The 18918-nt window shown below is 39.9% G+C and overlaps 1 protein-coding gene across 4 annotated transcripts in view; it reads right to left on the bottom strand.

Annotated features, from left to right (window-relative positions):
• The window catches only part of CUNH1orf21 (chromosome unknown C1orf21 homolog), a 156322-nt gene that overhangs the window by 113822 nt on the left and 23582 nt on the right, over positions 1 to 18918 (bottom strand). The window contains exon 1 of one of the 4 annotated variants that reach the window (XR_005558448.1): positions 7428 to 17308. The exons of the other annotated variants lie outside the window; for them this stretch is intronic. The gene's annotated coding sequence lies outside the window, so the exon portion shown is untranslated. Of the gene's footprint in view, positions 1 to 7427; positions 17309 to 18918 lie in introns of those variants that run through there. 4 annotated transcript variants of the gene reach the window in all.

Genomic DNA, 18918 nt, shown 5'->3' with positions numbered 1-18918 from the left:
GTTTTTTATTTGCGTTAGATCAGAATCTTCTTTGGGTATTAAGGTAATATTGGCTTCAGTCCATGTATTTGGTATTTTGGCCTCCAAAAGTATTTCATTACACAGTTCTTTCAATATAGGACTTAGTATATCTTGTAATGATTTATAAAGCTCTGCAGGTAATCCATCTGGACCCAGAGTCTTATCACTTTTTTGCCTTTTTATAGTCTCTATAATCTCCATCATTGATATTTTTCCATTTAATATATTTTGAATATTCTCTGAAATTTTTGTATTTTCCTCTGCATTGTAAAATATTTCCTCTGCATTGTAAAATATCTCGTAATAGCCTTTGATAATTTTTTTAATTGTATCATTTTGAAACTGTAATTCACCTTTTGAATCTTGCAGTTTATTTATCAGTTTTTTCTCTTTTTCTTTTTTTCAATCTATGAGGTAACCACCTCCCCGGTTTATTGGCATTTTTAAAAAGTTCTGTTCTAAGTTATTTAAACAGTGTTAATAATCACTAATCACTTTAGTCAACACCACAGATACCACTGTACCAAAATAATTTTATGTATAACTGTGTTTACAACAACAACAACAACAATCCCCAATAGATTTCAAAGGCAGGCTTCAAAAGTTTAAAATCCACCACTTTATGCGACACATTTTTTAAAACACTGTTGACACTACTCTCAAAAAACTGCTTTTAAAACTTCCTATGGTAAAGAACTAATTGATGGATCAACAGATCTTGCTTGCTTCAACTCTTGCTTGCTTCAACTCTGGACTTCACTGAATTAACACCTACTTTCCAGCTTCTATTACACATTTGCAGAACCTGAACTGGTCTTGCTAGCTAAAACCTGGAGCTCTTACTTAGAATCTGCCACTGAAGCAATTCCTTCAAATCTAGTGTAGTGGTTCAAGGAATCATTTGGCTTGAATGGAACAACATATCCTTTTCAACCATTTCCATCCTACCACATTTCTTCAAGTCATGGGAAAGGTCAGAGAGAGGTTCAATGAACAACTTCACATAGAAACATGTCCCAGTGCTATGACATTTACAATATTCATGTTATCTTTTAACTTCAAGGGCTCAGTAAAATAATGGCACGACTATAGTAATACTCCCTAATTTATCCTTCCCCAATCTGATTTCCTCCAAATATATCAGATAGCAATCCGGATCATGACTCTACCAACATAATCCTATGTGTTGTTGATTGGGGCTTGATAGAAGATGATATCTGGCAGAAAAGTAAAATAAATATGAGTAAATAATAACAGTATGCCCTGGGGGACAACTGTGTATTATTTATTTGCTGGCAGGTAAATATAATCTGGGCAAACAAATAAGTTGTTACCTGCATTCTAGTGCAATTGAATTCACCAAACTAACGTTTATTGAAATCAAAGCTTAATAATTTGTTATCTGCACTCCCAGTGCAATTGAATTCACTAAACTAATGTTTATTGAAATCAGGGCTTAATAATTTGTTACCTGCACTCCTAGTACAATTGAATTCACTAAACTAATGTTTATTGAAAACAGGGCTTGTTTTCATAAGACATTATTTGATATTTGGTCAATAGGTGCTAGAACAAAGCAAAGTCACTAAATATTATATCAATTATTCAGGCCTAAACCTGCAAGCAGGGTTTATTAATATTTTATGCAAGACCACTGTAATTTCTAAACCCTGCCACTGGTTTTAGAGTTAAGAGTATATGGGTGCACATATCCCATTGTCCAATAATGGGTTGCTATTCTCTTCTCTTTCCCTATCAATTGATATTCATGAAATGCTAATATGTAGATAAACTTGCCTATCTAACCCTGCCCCTGCCTCATCTTATGATCTCACTATATAGGGAAGGAAAGATAGGTGCATCTTTCTATAAGCTCCACTACATGTATCCACAATATCTTCCCCATCAAAGTTCATGGATATTTTTAGACATTCAACTCCTTGATTTTTCTTAAAGAATCAATGCCAGTGCATTCATTTCACAAGGAAGATTCTGCAATAGTGAAATACCACATGCTATGTAAACAGTTTTTAAATAAAACTTCAGTTTGTTTTTATAAAGCATTCCTCAATAATTCATGATAAAACAAGTTCCAGCTTGTAGGAAGCAACAGTTCATCAAGAAATACCTGAAAATAGCCTAACTAGCGAAAAAAATGATAAACAAACACTTCAAATTACAATTGTCTCTACTTTAAGAGGGCTTTTCAGCTTCTCCACCCTGTCTGGAGCTCTTCTTCTACTGACACAGCTGCTCATTTTCTCTCCTTCATTTTAACCTTGTAAAAGTTTTTAAAAATGTGAAAAAAGGAACTTTCTATTAATTGTATTTATCAAATGATGGACTAATTTCATTCAGGAAGTACAATCACGAGGAATGAAAATGTGTCAGACTGATGAACCTTCTTTCTCCCCAAAAGATTCACCTTTGACATTTTATGTATGGAAGGGGGGAGAAGTGGTCAAACTACATATAGATCCATTTTAAGCAACCTGATCGGTACTTAAGTTACTATTACCATTAGCATTGATTTTACACACAAAATCCATATTCCACTAGCCAGTTTATATACTTTGAGTAAATCATACAATAATTTTTGCTTTTTCTCCTCTTGCTATACAAAAACACTTTAATCTAATTTAAAATTTCACCAAGGAAACTCATATTGCCATACAGAGGAGAAAATAACTAAATCAGGAACTCTCTGTTACGCAGACTCTTGGTAGCCATTTCCATTAAACTCCAGCAATATAGCTTCTGTAAATAATCTGAAGAATCAACCAGTTCTGTATTCATCCACAGGCTTACAATCTATATATGTTCTTCAGGTAGTGAACTTGACAGAAGAGAAAAGATAATATTCTTTTTCTTCTTCTCCTAAGAAAACCAGGTATGCAAACAAGTGACAATCATCTGCACTGAATAAGAGCAGCTTCTGGTTTGACTCATTTTCTCTCTTTTGCTAGCAATGTGCATTGAATTTACTTCAGCCCTTCACATCTCTCTCTGCTGTTGAGAGGGAAACAGGAAGAAAATCTGCATACCTTTCAATTGCCCCTCCCCAAATATATATTAGCATAGGGACAAAATGATCCAGCTGGCCAAGAATAATAATAGAAGCAAGGAGACTCCACTTTTCAATCCACAATAAGTGACCAGTAATAATCTGAGCTGAAACCAGAGACAGATGTAAGATAATTTGTTTCAATCTTATTTAGTGTTTAGATCAGGGGTAGGCAACCTTGGCTTTTTTATGACTCGTGGACTTCAACTCCCAGAATTTCTGAGCCAACATGGCTGGCTCAGGAATTCTGGAAGTTGAAATCCACAAGTCATAAAAGAGCTAATGTTGCCTTCCCCTGGTTTAGATAATACAATGTTAACATCTTGCAGTTACCACTGTAAACTAATAATCACACAATACACATCTTTAGATTCGAACTCTGGATATTTTTGCCTTTTTTTAACCTGTGCATAGAGCAAAAATCTTTATCAATACAATTATATGAATAAGGTGCTGCTTAAAAGTGTGTGAACTCTTTGGAATTTTCAAAATTTCTGAATAAATAATTTTGTTTCAAAGAGATGTTAATCAGAGGTGAGTGTGGGCGGTGCTGCTTTATTTAAAGAGCAAAATCCTGGCTATTCACTATCAAAGTATGATCTTCACAACATAGGTATGTGGAAGAGGGTCATGGTTTGTATAAAGGGTGGTTCTTTAAAAAACAGTTGTTGGTGCTCACCAAGCTGAAAAAGATTACAAAATTCTTTCCAAGAAATCCACCAGTTTGCTGTCAAGCAGATTATGTATAAATGGAGGCAATTCAACATCACTGTTACCCTCCCCTGAAGTGGTTGATCAACCAAGATCACCACAATAGCAAAGTATGTACTACTCTGGGAAGTCTCAAAGCAACCCAAGATAACCTATAAAGAACTAAGTGTCTTTCTTGCATTGGCAAATGTCAGTGTTTATGAGACCACCATTAGGAGAACATTGAACAAGAATGGTATGCATGGCAGGGTTGTAAGAAAAAAGCCATTACTCACCAAAAAACCCACTGCTGTCTATCTACAGTTTACAAAATACACCGGAAGGTTATTGAAAGAATATTCTGCGAATGGATGAAACTAAAATGAAACTTGGTGGTTGAATGAAAAGTGTTATGTTTGGCAAAAGCCAAACACTGCACTGCAGCATAAGAACCCTATTCCTTCTATAAACCTAAACCCCAAACACACAAATCATACAGGTGAAGAATGGTTAAAACAGAAGAAAGTTAAGGTTTTGGAATGACCAAGTTAAAGTTCTGACCTTAATCTCAGAGAAATATAGTGGAAGGATCTAAAGTGGGCTGTTTATGAGATGAAGCCCACCAACATCCTCCTGTTCTGCAAGGAGGAGTGGGTTCAATTTTCTCCAAGCCAATATGCAAGATTGATCAACAGTTGTCAGAGATGATTAGCTGCAGTTATTGCTGTCCAAGTTATTTAAAACAAAGATTTACATATTTGTTATTTAAGGCATAGCTTTGAATAACTGTTACCAATATATCAATGAACAATGTTTTTGACTCATTTGTTTAATTGGGTTCCCTTTATCTAGTTTTAGAACTTATGTGGAAACTTTTAAGCATCACTGTAGATGATGTAAACTGTTTCTCTTGAAGAGATACACTTGCAAAATTTCTTTTATTACAGAATATCTCTTCAGCTAACCCAAAGGCAACCAATGTCTTTTTTCTTGGAAGGCAGTATACAGTATATTTATTAATGCCTTTCCTTATTTTTTCTTCTTTCCATTCTCCTAGTTTTATAGCTGCCTTTCTTATAAGGAAGGTGTAATAAGCTTTTTACTCACATTCTAGTACAAGGGTATCAAACTGCCGGCCAGCGGGCTGGATGCCAAAACCGCGCCTACTCCATTGCTGGCAATGGGGGAAAAGTTGCAATACGTCACGACACATCACATGACACCCCTGTTTGACACCCCTGTTCTAGCAGAACAAAATACATTTTCATCAAAACACTAAGTTCAGCCACTGGCCTTGAGAAGCCTCAGATTATCCCATTTCATCCATCCAGATGTGCCTTCTCACTTCAAAAGTCAAATGATTAAAGTCCACGACAACTGATTACAATCTCTTTTCAGAAGCAGTAAACATCTGTGTATCCAAACAAGGGCAGATTATCTTCTTTATACCCAATTTATAAGTTCCCAGAGGTATTTCATTTGGCGGACGGCTATTGAGAAAGAGCATTGTACTAGATGGATTCAGTGGGCATCAGATTAATCCAAGAAGGCATTATCATACATAATCCTGTATGCATTAGCTGTGCCAAGTGAATTCTGTTGTTAGTGGCATCATTTAACCCAGGTGGAGAGCTTTATTGAGAACAGTCTAGACAGACTGCCCACCCTCCTCAAAAGACTTCCAAGGCAATCTGGGTAGAATTTTAATGTACAAAATTGAGGGGCATAGATGCATTGAATCCAAGATGCTGGACATATATTACTAGTCTACAGAAACTAATAACCAGACTTCCCTTCCAAATATTGTGTGAATGACTAAATCAGACATAATTTGGCAAGGAGGGGCGGGAAGAGTTTGTAGCCATGAAAGCTGATCATGGCTCATATTGTTAATCAATCAAAGAGACACAGCATTTGAAGGAGTAGCACTGATTAATGAATACCTCAGTGGGCAGAGATGTATGCAGACCAAATGCAGCAAATTTTCTCATATATTGCTCACCTTACAGTATATAATATGTGCTCTTTGTCTTTTCTTGGGAGGGATAATTTTAGGGTTAGCTCAAACCAAATTCCTAGGCCATAATTATACAAGATATTTCCAAGCCAGGTTCATTGAAAAAAGGTAGATGCCAAATGTATGTCATTTATATGATTATACTATCTATTAAAGAGTTACAAAAGCAACTGGTCCAACAGTTAGTTACTGCCAAATTCTACTAATCCAGTAAAACTGTTTACATTCTATAAGTTTGGCAAAAGAAATAGGTCTATTGACAATGTTTATTAAGTATTAGATAATGAAAAATGAAGAGAAAGAATAGTGTTATAGACTGTAAATCTGTAAAAAGTGACAACACAGCAAATCTCTCACTAAAACAATATGTAGTCAAATAGTTGTCTTTGTTTTGTTGTTGGATGTGATTATCAGACCATCTGGAAGCCATTCATCTAATACCAATATTTGCCCCTAAAACAGAGTGATGCAAAGTGTCTATAATTGTGTAAGTTCTACTGCAAAACTCAAAATGTGTTCAAAAAATTGTGTTCATCATTTCAATCTTAACTGCTAAAACCTATCATGTCTCCGAAATGACACCAAATTCTTCCTTCTATTGTTTTCTCACAATTGAACCTGTCTTTGTTTATATTATTGAATAACTCATTTCCAACACAGTGGTGATGGTAGGACATACATAAAAATGTGGAGAGATAAATTATGTTAGTACAAAGATTTTTTTTTAAAAAAAGCCTAAAACATCCAAAGAGTTTGTGAGATTTTAAATTAGATGTAGTAGCAAAAGATTAAAAAAAAATCGTGTTTTCTATTTTGCTGGTTAGAAAACCTAGAGTTTATAGTTCCAACCTATCTCAAAAATGTTCACAGCTAAGCAAAAAATTGCACTTCTATTTCTATTAAGGTACTAGAAAATACACTTCAGATACAATAAAAAAGGCTAATACATTATCTATTCAATTCTCTCTGAATTTGAACTTGGCTTTAAACAGCACACAGCATATGGCTTCTACCACATCAATAAAAAGAAAGCAATGACACCATTCTTTGCAGCATGAAAAGCTATCTTAAATTCATTTTAGGAATACCTAGAAACAAATGTGTACTGCAAGGTATATGAATAAATAGAGAAACTCTCATATGTTGGAAGGCTAAGTATAGGAATCCACAACTGTAACATTAGAAAAATCATTAGTATGAATGATGTATCTGTCAGAATACTCCTTTCATTTATATCTGAGATACAGAACAACTTTTTAAACCCTTTAAAGCTGAAAAACCCACCATTAGTTTCTACAGAGATTTGTGATTAGTAAATCAATCTGATATGGAGATGTTAAGAAATGAATGGAATAAAGAACGACGGGTTCCTATATTGCCTCAACAATGGGAGAGTGTTTTAACTTTTATAGCAAGAGTATCAATGGACCTCAAATTACATTGTATGCAACAAAAAATAATACATAGATTATATTGGATTCTATTACATTTATATAGAAAAGGACACCACAAAACAGGGTTTTGTTGGGAGATATAACAACGATAATGCTTCTGCAAAACATGTTTTTACAGCTATTTGGAGAAAATATTGGATTCTAAAAATATAATTTTATGACAAAAGGAGCGTAGGCTTACCTGAACACCTTTTCTCAGCATGATGAAGAAGAATCCACCAATGGGTTATCTTAGTCCTACTGCCCAATCAGACCAAGTTGTCAAGTTGTCACGCCTCCTCATTATCTGGGGACCTCCCAGTTTTCATCGACGGGTGAAGCCATTGACAACAGTACGACGTGATGACTCTCAAGCAGGTAGTAACGACAACTAACAGAACAACCATCCCACCCGGACCTGACTGACTTCTACTTAGGGAGGGCGTGGATTCTTCTTCATCATGCTGAGAAAAGGCGTTCAGGTAAGCCAACGCTCCTTCTCCAGCATGATTAAGAAGAATCCACCAATGGGACGTACCAAAGCTTCTCGAGTCCCTAAGGGTGGGAGTCAGTAGGGGCCGGGCCCCCAGATGGTGTGACTACTTGTTGTAGGATACGTCTACCAAAGGCGGCCTCAGCCGAAGCAAACTTGTCAAAACGGTAATGTCTAATGAATGGAGATGGCGACGACCGTGTCGCCGCCCTGCATATGTCCTCAATGGACGCCTGTGTTGCCCACGCCGCAGTTGTAGCAGCACTGCGGGTAGAGTGAGCCGTCACATGAGGAGGAACTGGTAAGGCCAGGGAAACATAAGCGCTTGAAATACAGGCCCTTATCCACCTCCCTATGGTGGAAGCTGAAACCTTTTGCCCCATAGACGAAGGCTGAAAGGACACAAATAGGGTTTCTGACTTACGGAAGGGCTTAGTGCGCTTGATATAACATCGCAAGGCCCTCCTTACGTCCAAAGTGTGCCAGCGTTGTTCCAATTCATGTGACGGGTGAGGGCAAAAATTTGGGAGGATAACCTCCTGTGCCCTATGGAAAACCATGTTAACATTTGGAATAAATGAAGGGTCAAGCCTGAGAACTACCCTATCCTCGTGGAATGTGCATAGGTCTTTTCTAACCGACAAGGCCGCTAACTCTGAAATGTGCCTGGCCGAGGTAATGGCAATGAGAAAGGAGACCTTGAATGACAAATGTCGTAATGAGCACATTTTGAGTGGTTCAAAAGGAGAAGATGTTAGAGCTTGAAGCACTCAGGGTAGGTTCCAGGGGGGATACCTGTGAATAACAGGCGGTCTGGTATTCGAGACCCCTTTACGAAAAGCCCGAATGGCTGGATGTCTTGATAAGGAGCTCGAGGAGTCCCATGACAAAATTGAGGACAGGGCTGCTAACTGTCTGCGCAAAGTGTTGGGTGCCAACCCCTTGTTGACGCCCTCCATTAAATATTCCAGGATCCTGGGAATCGTCACCTGTGATAGACTTACGTGTTTCTTATCACACCATTGACTGAAATGCTTCCATGTATGGTCATAAAGCCGGTTCGTTGCCGGTCTCCTGGCCTCCTGTATCATAGCAATCACCTCCGCTGAGTAAGATTCCCTGGTTAGGGCGCGGCGTTCAAGTGCCAGGCGGTCAGTTGAAGCCATTATGGATCTGGATGTTGTAGATCTCCCTGTATCAGCCTTATTTGGCTGTCGGGAATCCTCCATGGAGCTGAAAATGAAAGACTCACCAGATCTGCGAACCATGGTCTCCTGGGCCAGTAAGGGGCGATGACGATCACCTCCGCTTGTTCCTCCAGGAGCTTCCTGATTGCTGCAGGAAGTAGAGGCAATGGGGGGAAGGCATACAATAGGCCTTGTGGCCACCTGCTGCGAAGCGCATCCATTCCCTCTGCTCCCCAAGAAGGGAACCGGGAAAGGAATCTGGGAAGCTGAGCGTTCTCTGGGGAGGCAAACAGGTCCATGATCGGACTGCCGAATTTGGCTGATATCTCCCTGAAGATATCTGGATGAAGCATCCACTCCGAATGATCTATTGTCGACCTGCTGAGGAAATCTGCCTGTCGATTTGCCTCCCCTGAAATGTGTTCGGCTCTGATGGAGAGCAGGTGTTTCTCTGCCCAGGTGCCCAATGCTCGGGCTTCTGTCATGAGGGATTTTGACCATGTGCCCCCCTGCCAGTTCACGTGGGCCTTTGCAGCCACGTTGTCTGTTTGAATCAGTACATGCTGGCCCCTGACTTCTGTGTGGAATTTTTGAAGAGCTAGATAAATCGCTCTGAGCTCCAACCAATTTATGTTGTGTTTGAGATCTGCTTGCGACCACCGACCCTGAGTTATCCGGGATTGGAGGTGAGCCCCCCAGCCGAAGAGACTGGCATCCGTGGTCACCTGAAGGCGGTTGGGTTCTTTGAACAGGGTCCCTTTGCTGACGGCTGATGAAGTCCACCAGCCAAGGGAAAACCATACTTGACAGGGAACCCGAACCCGTCTGTTGGACGTACTGGTATGCTGTCTTTGGTATGGGAGAAGAAACCACTGAAGCTCACGGGTATGTAGCCGAGCCCACGGCACGATTGCTATACATGAGATCTGTTTGCCCAGGAGCTGAGAAAGCGTGGCTAATGCCACGGTTCTGTCCCTGCGTACCTTGCGAGCCAAGTCCCTGATGCTCCTGCGTCTCTCCTCTGACAGGTACACATGACATGATTCCGTGTCTATTACTGCTCCCAGGTGAAGCAAACGGGTAGATGGATTCATCTGGCTCTTTTTGAAGTTGATCAGGAAGCCGTGGGCCTGAAGAGTCTGTATAGTAAGGGTCAAATCCGAATGGGCGGCTGAGACTGACGGGGACTGGATCAGGATATCGTCCAGGTAGCACTGGACCCTGACTGGGACCAGCCGCAAGTGAGCCGCCAACACTGCCAGGATTTTGGTGAAGACCTTGGGGGCTGAAGAGAGGCCGAAAGGAAGGGCTCTGTACTGAAAATGGTTGAGATAGCAGAATCTTAAGTACCTGCGATGAGCTGGGAGAATAGGGATGTGGAGATATGCCTCCTTCAGAACTATGGATGTTAATAAATCTCCCCGCCTGATACTGGTTAGGATGGAGTGCAATGTTTGCATTTTGAACCGTTTGTAATGAAGGTGAAGATTCAATCCCTTGAGATCGAGGATTGCCCTCCATCCCCCCGAAGACTTTGGGACTACAAATAGGATTGAGTAATATCCCTGCCCTGCCTGGCTTGGGGGAACCTTCTCTATCGCCTTGATGGCTAGAAGATGCTGTATAGAGTCCTCCATGAGTCCCCTCTTTACTGGGTTTCTCATGGCTGGGCAAGACACAAAGAGATTGAAAGGAACGGATTTGAACTCCAGGGACAGGCCTTCCCTTATGGTACGCAACACCCAGGAGTCTGTGGTCGTGTTTTCCCACTGGCGAGTAAAGTGAGTGAGCCTGCCGCCAATGGGGGGATTTCCCTCCGAGTCATTTGCCTCGGCGGAAGGACCGACCCCCTCGGCCACGAAAGGAATTTTTGGGTTGTGGCTGGTATCTGGACCTGTCTCTATAACCTGTCCTGTCCAGTGAACGCTCCTGTTTGGGAGCGACCGGTCGGTACGGTTGTGCCGACTCTGTTGCTGTCCCTGCCCGAAAGGGCTGCCAGCAACTGTAAGGGGTGAACCGTCTTGTGGACCTCTTTGCCACGTGGGAGATCACCTTTTGCTTCTGTTTATTTTCAACTAAGTACGGTGTTAGTGCATCCCCAAATAATTTGCCACCTTTGAAAGGGGCTGTGGCCGCACGCCACTTATGCTTACTTTCGGCCCTCCAATTTTTTAGCCACAGGAGTCTCCTAGCTACCACGTTGGAAGCCATAGCCCAGGCTGAATGTTTGGCTGAATACAGAGAGGCATCGGCCATATATTCGGATGTGGCAAGTATTTTTGTTAGATCCTGATGCATTCTAGTTTCCTCAAGTGGGATTCTATCCTGCAGCTGACGCAGCCAGGTGATAGAGATTCTTGCAAAGAAGGAAGTGGCCGTCGCTGCCTTCACAGCCCAGGCAGATGCCAAGTGCGCTTTGCGTAAGGCCATTTCAGATTTTTTATCCTCTGCCTTAAGGGCATCGGATACATCAGCTGGAAGGCTGGCTGTGGAGAAAAGCGGTGCCAGCGATTCATCCACTTTTGGGACCTCTAGTAGGTCTCCGAATGCCTTAGGCATGTCTACCATTTTGCGCTCAGGCGTGTTTTGAGATTGCTGGGCTGCTGGTGATTCCCACTGATCCTGCACGTTTTGGAAGAACAGCTGTGGACAAGGGATATGGAGGTGCGTGTCTACAGGCACAGCAAACAAAGGATTGGTTTCCTGATCGGAGGAAGGCTGAGGGGTTGGTACTGACTGAGGGGAAAGCTTACTTGCCTCGCACGCTCTGCGTAACAAAGCCGGAAATAGCGAAGCATTAAAAAGCTCCGCCATGGGTTGGGATTCGTAAGATGGTTCCTCGCAATCCAACCAACCATCCTTGCCTCCCCCGTAATCTGAAACATCTGGGTCCGAATCAGGGGATTGGGAGGGAGAGACCATACCTGACTGATCCAGTGGAGGCCTCACGGCAGTTGTTGGTGCCGAAGAAGAGGATGGTCCTGGAACGGAGGGGGCTTGTTGATGACTCGCTGATGCCATGGCTTGGCACACTGCCTGTGATATCCACATTTGGAGCTGGTCGGAGACGGACTGCTCTAGCGGAAGCCTTAACCCCGCAGCAGGTGGTATGCTGGCAGCAGTGGGTGCTGCAGATGAACCTGGCAAGGCAAAGTTCTCCCCAAACACGGGTGGGCCTACCTGACCAAGAGTCCGAGTTGGGACCTGTTGATTGATACCCCGTCTCCGGCGACCATACTCTGGATGTGGATGGTTGAGGCTCTCCCCTGTCCAGTGGTACGGAGGTTGGCAATGTGAGACCTCCTTCAGCAGACAAGCGTTGGGCCCGGGAGAATTGCTTCTCCAGAGCTCTGTGGGTGCGTTCAGCCAGTTTGTCGCTCGCCGTGCCAGCTTTCCTGCCGTGCTTAGACTTGGACCTCGCCTTACCTGATGGAGGCTCGGGTGTCGGCTCAGTTGAGGCGGGAATGACGTCCATGTCCAAGGAACATGGCTCAGAAGGGTCTGCCATTTCCATCGAAATCAACCCAAGGTTGCCTTTGGCCTGATTCGTTCTGCAAGGGACGTCAGAGGCCCCCGCGGGGGACTGACCTACGTGGAGAAGAATCACACGTGTCCCACAGTAGTGGCGATGGTCAGGATGCTGGAACAGCCACCAGATGCAGAAGGGCAGACAGGCAATATGGCGACCAGGCTGAAGAACCAGAGCTGCTGTTAGTACCACACTCTTGCTCACAGGTGCATGGATCAGGAGATGGCTGAAACTGAGACTCAGATGAAGGAGCCAGCAATTTTGTTAATCAATCTAGTTTAATACAATTAACATTTGTAGTTCACCCCCGTTATTGCATTCAATTTAGATTTATTTACTTATTATTTATTTATTTATTTATTTAAATTTATTATTTTTTATTTTTTTTATTATTATTATTTTTAATTCAAAATGGCGAGGGATTAATGCTGCAGTGCAAAGGGCCAGTGACTGCCACGAACGAGGCTAATTGGAATCTGCTTTGGCCCGAGAAGCAGGGGTTTGTGCCTAACAGCCATTAGGTGCAAAAAGCTTTACTGCTGCCCCACGAGGCTCCTAATGCTTCCACAGTGGCTTTAGGTGATTGTAAGGCCACCGTTGGGCTTTCCTTTGTTGCAGCAGTAAAAAAGGTGTTTAGAAGTGAGATTAGGCCTTTTGAAATTCAAATGGCTGCTGCTAAGAGTCCCTAGCCGAGCCCGGCTAGGGAGAAGCCACGAGGCTGCAAAACTGAAAGCAGCAGAGGCTGCAAAACTGAAAGCAGCAAGGAAAGGAACCGCACGTGAAACTGAGGGGTTTTTTTTGTTTTGTTTTTAACAACACTTTTGAAATGCAATAGGTTAAACCTCCCCCCCCCCACTGTGTAGGGTGAGGTTTGTTTGCTGATTCAGCAGGATACTGAATCTGGGGAAGTGAAAAACCCACCCCCCCTTTCCTTATAAAGTTTTAACCTAACCCTGAGGAGGGGAATGCAGCAAATCCTTACAGAGGGGAAAACAAAACTCTCAACTAAGCTGCTAAACTCTTTTAAAGAATCCACCAATGAGTAAATTTTCTATCAGACCTGCTCCAACGTAGAGTCAAGAAATCACGTCTGTAATGGGCGAAGACCAAGAAGAAAACTGGGAGGTCCCCAGATAATGAGGAGGCGTGACAACTTGACAACTTGGTCTGATTGGGCAGTAGGACTAAGATAACCCATTGGTGGATTCTTCTTAATCATGCTGGAGAAGCTAAAATTTTCAGGCAATAATATTCTTTTGAACTACATTCCTAGTACTTGGAATCTGACAACTGGACAATATAAATGGATTCTCCATGCCTTTACCATGGCCAAAAGATTGCTGCATGGGAAAGATAATTGTATGCCCCCTTTCACTCAATAGATTAAAGACCTATGAGTGGATTGCCTATAGATGCAGATTTTGCATGAACAAATACGAAATACAGGACCCATTTATACAAAACTCAGGTTAAAATATGATTATATAAATACATTAGAAATATAGAAACCGTATGTAGAATTATAACTATATATAACTAAAATGATATATTATACCATTTTTTTCTTCCTTTGTTACACTTACTATGTCTTTTTTTTCCTTTTTTCTTTTCTTTGACAATGCATGTATTTTTATCCTTGTGGTTTTTTTCTATCACTCTGTCATTATTTTAAAAGCAATAAAAGAATAAATTTAAAAATGCTTCCTTTATTTAAAGCACACTTGATTTATAATAAAAATAAAAATTGTGGCTTTAATTTTTAATACACTGTTTAAGTTTTATTTTTAGTTATTTAGTTATTATATTCCTCCAGCAAAAAGCTGGCACTTGTCATTTAAATCTATGCAAAATAAATGGTACACAATCTTCTGAGTTCTGTTGTCACTTCTATTCTTTTATTTTGCATAATTTATGCTACTTCGGTGAGAATCTTGAGAACAGATCACTAGAATTCTTATTTTAACCATCCTGCTGGCTTTTGAGACATAATTCATTGCCCACACACTTTCTCTCACTTTTCTCTGGAAACAAAGACTAGAAAAACATCATCTTAAAAGATGGAACTGTATTTTAGCAAAATATCTTCCAACGACTTCAGAATGTCATACCAAGTTTCTCTTCTTCACAAAAATCCTGTAAGGCAGATTATCTGAGAAAGTCAATCTCTGACTATGAGCGGAATAAGTAAATTCAAGAGCCTAACCATTAAAAAGTATTTTTTTCCAAGTCCATTCCAACTGAAATACAGATCCTTGTACAAAGTATAATATAATATACCAAGTTCACAGGTATTCTCAGAGATTACAGTTCTATTACAGCACAACACAGAGAAGGGAAAAAAAGTGTCTCCCAAAATTACAATCTGAAAATCAGCACCCAGAGAACAAGTAATGGTTAAATATATTTATTCCAGCTACACTTATGTGGGGCTACATCTTTCCCATCCACACAAAACTAACATATATATCCAAACATCATGCGGCTAGAATCATGTATGATTCAATTCTGTTCTTGTTATCCCTGATTATTACAAGTCTAATGCAAATCAGTACAGTAAAACCTCAGTATGGCAGATCATTTGGGGGGAGGAATTGTGGGTTACTCCCTAATGTCCATTAACTCTGAAGGTACATTATCATGGATGTTCTGAAACTTGAGCTGGCCACGAACAAAGAGTGTATATCGGAGGTGGTGGCCCTTTGGGAGCTGTATGCAATGAAATTTCATTTTGATGTATGCCAATTGATGTACATTCAAAGTGACAATAAAGTTGTTTTTATTATTGTTATTGTTGTTGTTATTATTTGTGATGATTATGTCATTTATGTCATAATGTGAATGCTGTCAATTGATGCTGTAGCAACAAGGCTCAACACATAGCTTTCAATTTTCTTTTCTTAGAAAACCTCTGGATCTACACATCCTGCCCTGCCTTCTTGCCTTCATGTAGGTGTTTGTTAATTATTGCTACCACCCTCATCCTAATGGTAGTATAAAGATGAAGGTTTCCGCTGTCCAGTTGTTTCTGACTCTACTGTAGGGGGCTCATCTCCGTTTCCTAGCTGAGGGAGACAACATTGTCTGAAGACATTTCTATGGTTATGTAGCCAACATGACTATACACTGAGGTGCAGTGTCCCATAGTCACATGATTGTGATTTATGACATTTTTGCCAAAACCTGGCATTTACTTCCATTTTCTACTAAAAAAAACACCCCATAGCCTACAATGGGTTTGCTTAATGATCCCGGATGTATTTGTTTTATTTTTACCCTGCCTTTATTTCTTTAACCATGCTGATTTGCTTAACAATCACTGGGAAAAAAGAGGTTGTAAAATTGAGTCAGTCACCTGATAACTTGCTTTACGACCCTCATGACTAAGATCACAATGGGCAGGTTGCATTATGATCATAAGTGGAAGACTACCTATACATGAAAATGTGGTATCTTTTTTTGATAGATCACAAAATAATGCCAGTTTGCTTAAGTAACACAGGGGAAAAAAATTAACTTAGCATAGTCCTAAGCTAACTTTTTCTTATTCCTTTAGAAAATTGATGATTCTTAGAATAGCTATTACCCTGTGTTGGTTTATTACTTGGAAAATCCTGCTTTTACTAAATCCCAATTTCAATCTGAGGCTGGGGAGAAATGCTAAATGCTAATTTCCAGCATTTTTAAGAAGACAAATACTTTCCCTAACTAACAGAAAAGGAAGGATTTGATGACATCTATTTATTGTGTTCTTGCCAAAATCTACTTGAGATGCAGAATACTGTGTGTCTATTCTCTGTCTGGAAGCAACTGTCAATCCTATAAAATACAAGCAGCATCACGACAGATGAATGTGACAAATATATCATAATGCAACATAAATTTATATGCCTTGTGCAACTACTTCAGATGCAATAGAATTATGAATTAGGTAAGGAGTATGTCCAGGCAGAGATTTTGTTCTCCCTGAATTCATTACATAGGGGTTGATTATATTATAGAGTACAATTGGACAACTCCTTTAAGATAAGTACTTTGAATCACATGGGAATGTATATGTTAGCACCCCTTTTTTTACACACTAAAGCAGCCATAGAGTCTCCCCAATTCACATGGATACTTCAGAAGGTTCTTCTATCTGTCTCCACATGTGTACGAACACACAGCTATTTTGTTCCAAAGTGTATTTTTCAAAGAACTTGAAAACCTAATATATAGAACGTGCTGGCCAAATGGGCAGCTATAATTAGGAGATGATTATAAACAGCTAACGTGAAACAAGTATAATGTAGGAAAAACCTTGGGAGATGGGAAAGTAATGGACCAATGCTCATCAGGATTGCTGGTGCTTCTTGGGCCGGGTGGAATCTCTGTCATCCAAGGATTGAAGTATGTTTCTCTTCTGTTTTCAATGGCACTTGTTTCATCATGGCAACTAGTATATTCATATAGTGCAGGCATGTCAAACTCATGACATCACATGACGTTGCGCAACGTATTGGGACTTTCCCCCCCATTGCCGGCAGTTTGACATGCCAGATATAGTAGTTAAAAAAACAATAGGGCATAACTGAATATTTCTTGTAATATGATTAACAATTCCTTAATCTCAAAATTAAAATAAATAACTATTATATGAGTTCTATATGAATATGAGACTGGTTAGTTCTATGTTGAGCACACTACTCCCAAATTAGCATTATAATGCAATTCCAAGTACTTTATGAATAGCTTGGGGTCATGCAAATTAGCCTAGAATTTTTCTGTACATATTGAAGTATATTTATTTTAATGTATGCATATGTATATGTATATGCATGTGTGTGTATTCCTTCCTTCCTTCCTTCCTTCCTTCCTTCCTTCCTTCCTTCCTTCCTTCCTTCCTTCCTTCCTTCCTTCTTTCCTTCCTTCGAAACTTCCAATTCCATTGGACTCTAAGTGATATACAAATTAACAAAAAATCCATAAAAAGAGATATACATATAGAACCATATAGACAGCCTACACGAAATGTCCTGTCCCACTTCTCTACCTTGTCAACCCAGGATTGCCAACTTCAATTAAAACAATCTTGGAAATTTCCCCTTTCAACAAATGAGCGTATGATAGAGATATGTCCATGTGTGCCAAGTGCACACCACATAAACATTTACATTTGCCATAATGATTTTCTAAGGAAGAGCCAAAATGTTTGTATTAACCTATTAATTAAAATTAATTGTAAAATAAGACACTCAATGCATAGTATACATCACTCATTGGTATATATCAACCTTTCTTTCACATACATACAAATCATTATTACAGACACAAACACCAAAATATACCTTTCTTCTTCCAACAGATGCAACAAAAAAGATGAAATACAAAGGACAGTGATGTTTTTCAGGAGATAGGGTAGTTGCATGGAGGAAGAGGGAAAGAAACTGGATGGCAATGAGGAACAGAAGAGAATACTAAATAGGGATGGAAACAGAAAAGAAACATAATCCAATTTAAGTATTATTTTAAAGAGGGGACGGGTATAAATATAGCCACGTAAACAATAGAGTTAATACCAATAAGACTTAGACTTACATATCACTTCATAGTGTTTTACAGCCCTCTCTAAGCAGTTTATGGAGTCTGAAAATTGCCCCCAATGATCTGGATCCTCATTTTACCGACCTTGGAAGGATGGAAGGCTGAGTCAACCTTGAGCCGGTCAGGATCGAACTCCTGGCAGTGAACAGAGTTATTCTACAATACTGCATTCTAACCAATGCGCTACCATGGCTTCTGATAAACTCTGTACCTCCTGAATAACCTAGCAATAGCTAATGGAACAGCTAATGGAACCTTCAAAGACACCCACCCACCCACCGATTCTACTCACGGTAAACATCCCTCTCCTCAATTCATAAGTTGTTATGAAAATCTTAACTTCCAGGGAAATGCTGTGGAATACTATAACTCTCAACCCAAGGACCATCAATGAGATTAAGGGGCTAGTCTTATTTAGTAGTTTGTGATAAATACTTCCAATTCAACACTATCCACTATTCCCAGTGTTCAAAATAACTATTCTTTTTAAAAACATGATGTCTGCATCTTTTCTTTGGAAAATGCTTCTAACCATTTTACTACCACATTTTCAAAGTTTAAAACATAAACACATGAATACACTGAAGCATAAAATAAGAATTGCCTTAAAGGTAATCCATCTACTCCAATATTTATCATCTAGTGACCATATGCTTTTAGAGCTTACTGATGTAAAAATGTTAATCTTCATCAAATTATTATGCTTCTTACTATACAAATGTCAACGATAATTTTATATATTTAGGAGACTCTACTTAAGCTTAAGTAGAGTCTCTTAACTATATAAGCCATTTTAAAAAAAAAGCAGCTGCATCATTTATAAATTCAGACAGTGATTGTCATAAAAATCTTGTAGTAGTGGAATCTATAAATTCAATATTCTGCAATCCGATGCTACTTAAAT

Source organism: Crotalus tigris, unplaced genomic scaffold, assembly GCF_016545835.1.
Source record: "Crotalus tigris isolate CLP2741 ecotype Arizona unplaced genomic scaffold, ASM1654583v1 scf7180000018938.1368258, whole genome shotgun sequence".
In the NCBI taxonomy this organism is placed as follows: domain Eukaryota; kingdom Metazoa; phylum Chordata; class Lepidosauria; order Squamata; family Viperidae; genus Crotalus; species Crotalus tigris.
Note: the sequence above shows the minus strand (reverse complement) of the source record. Positions and strands in the feature narration are given on the sequence as shown.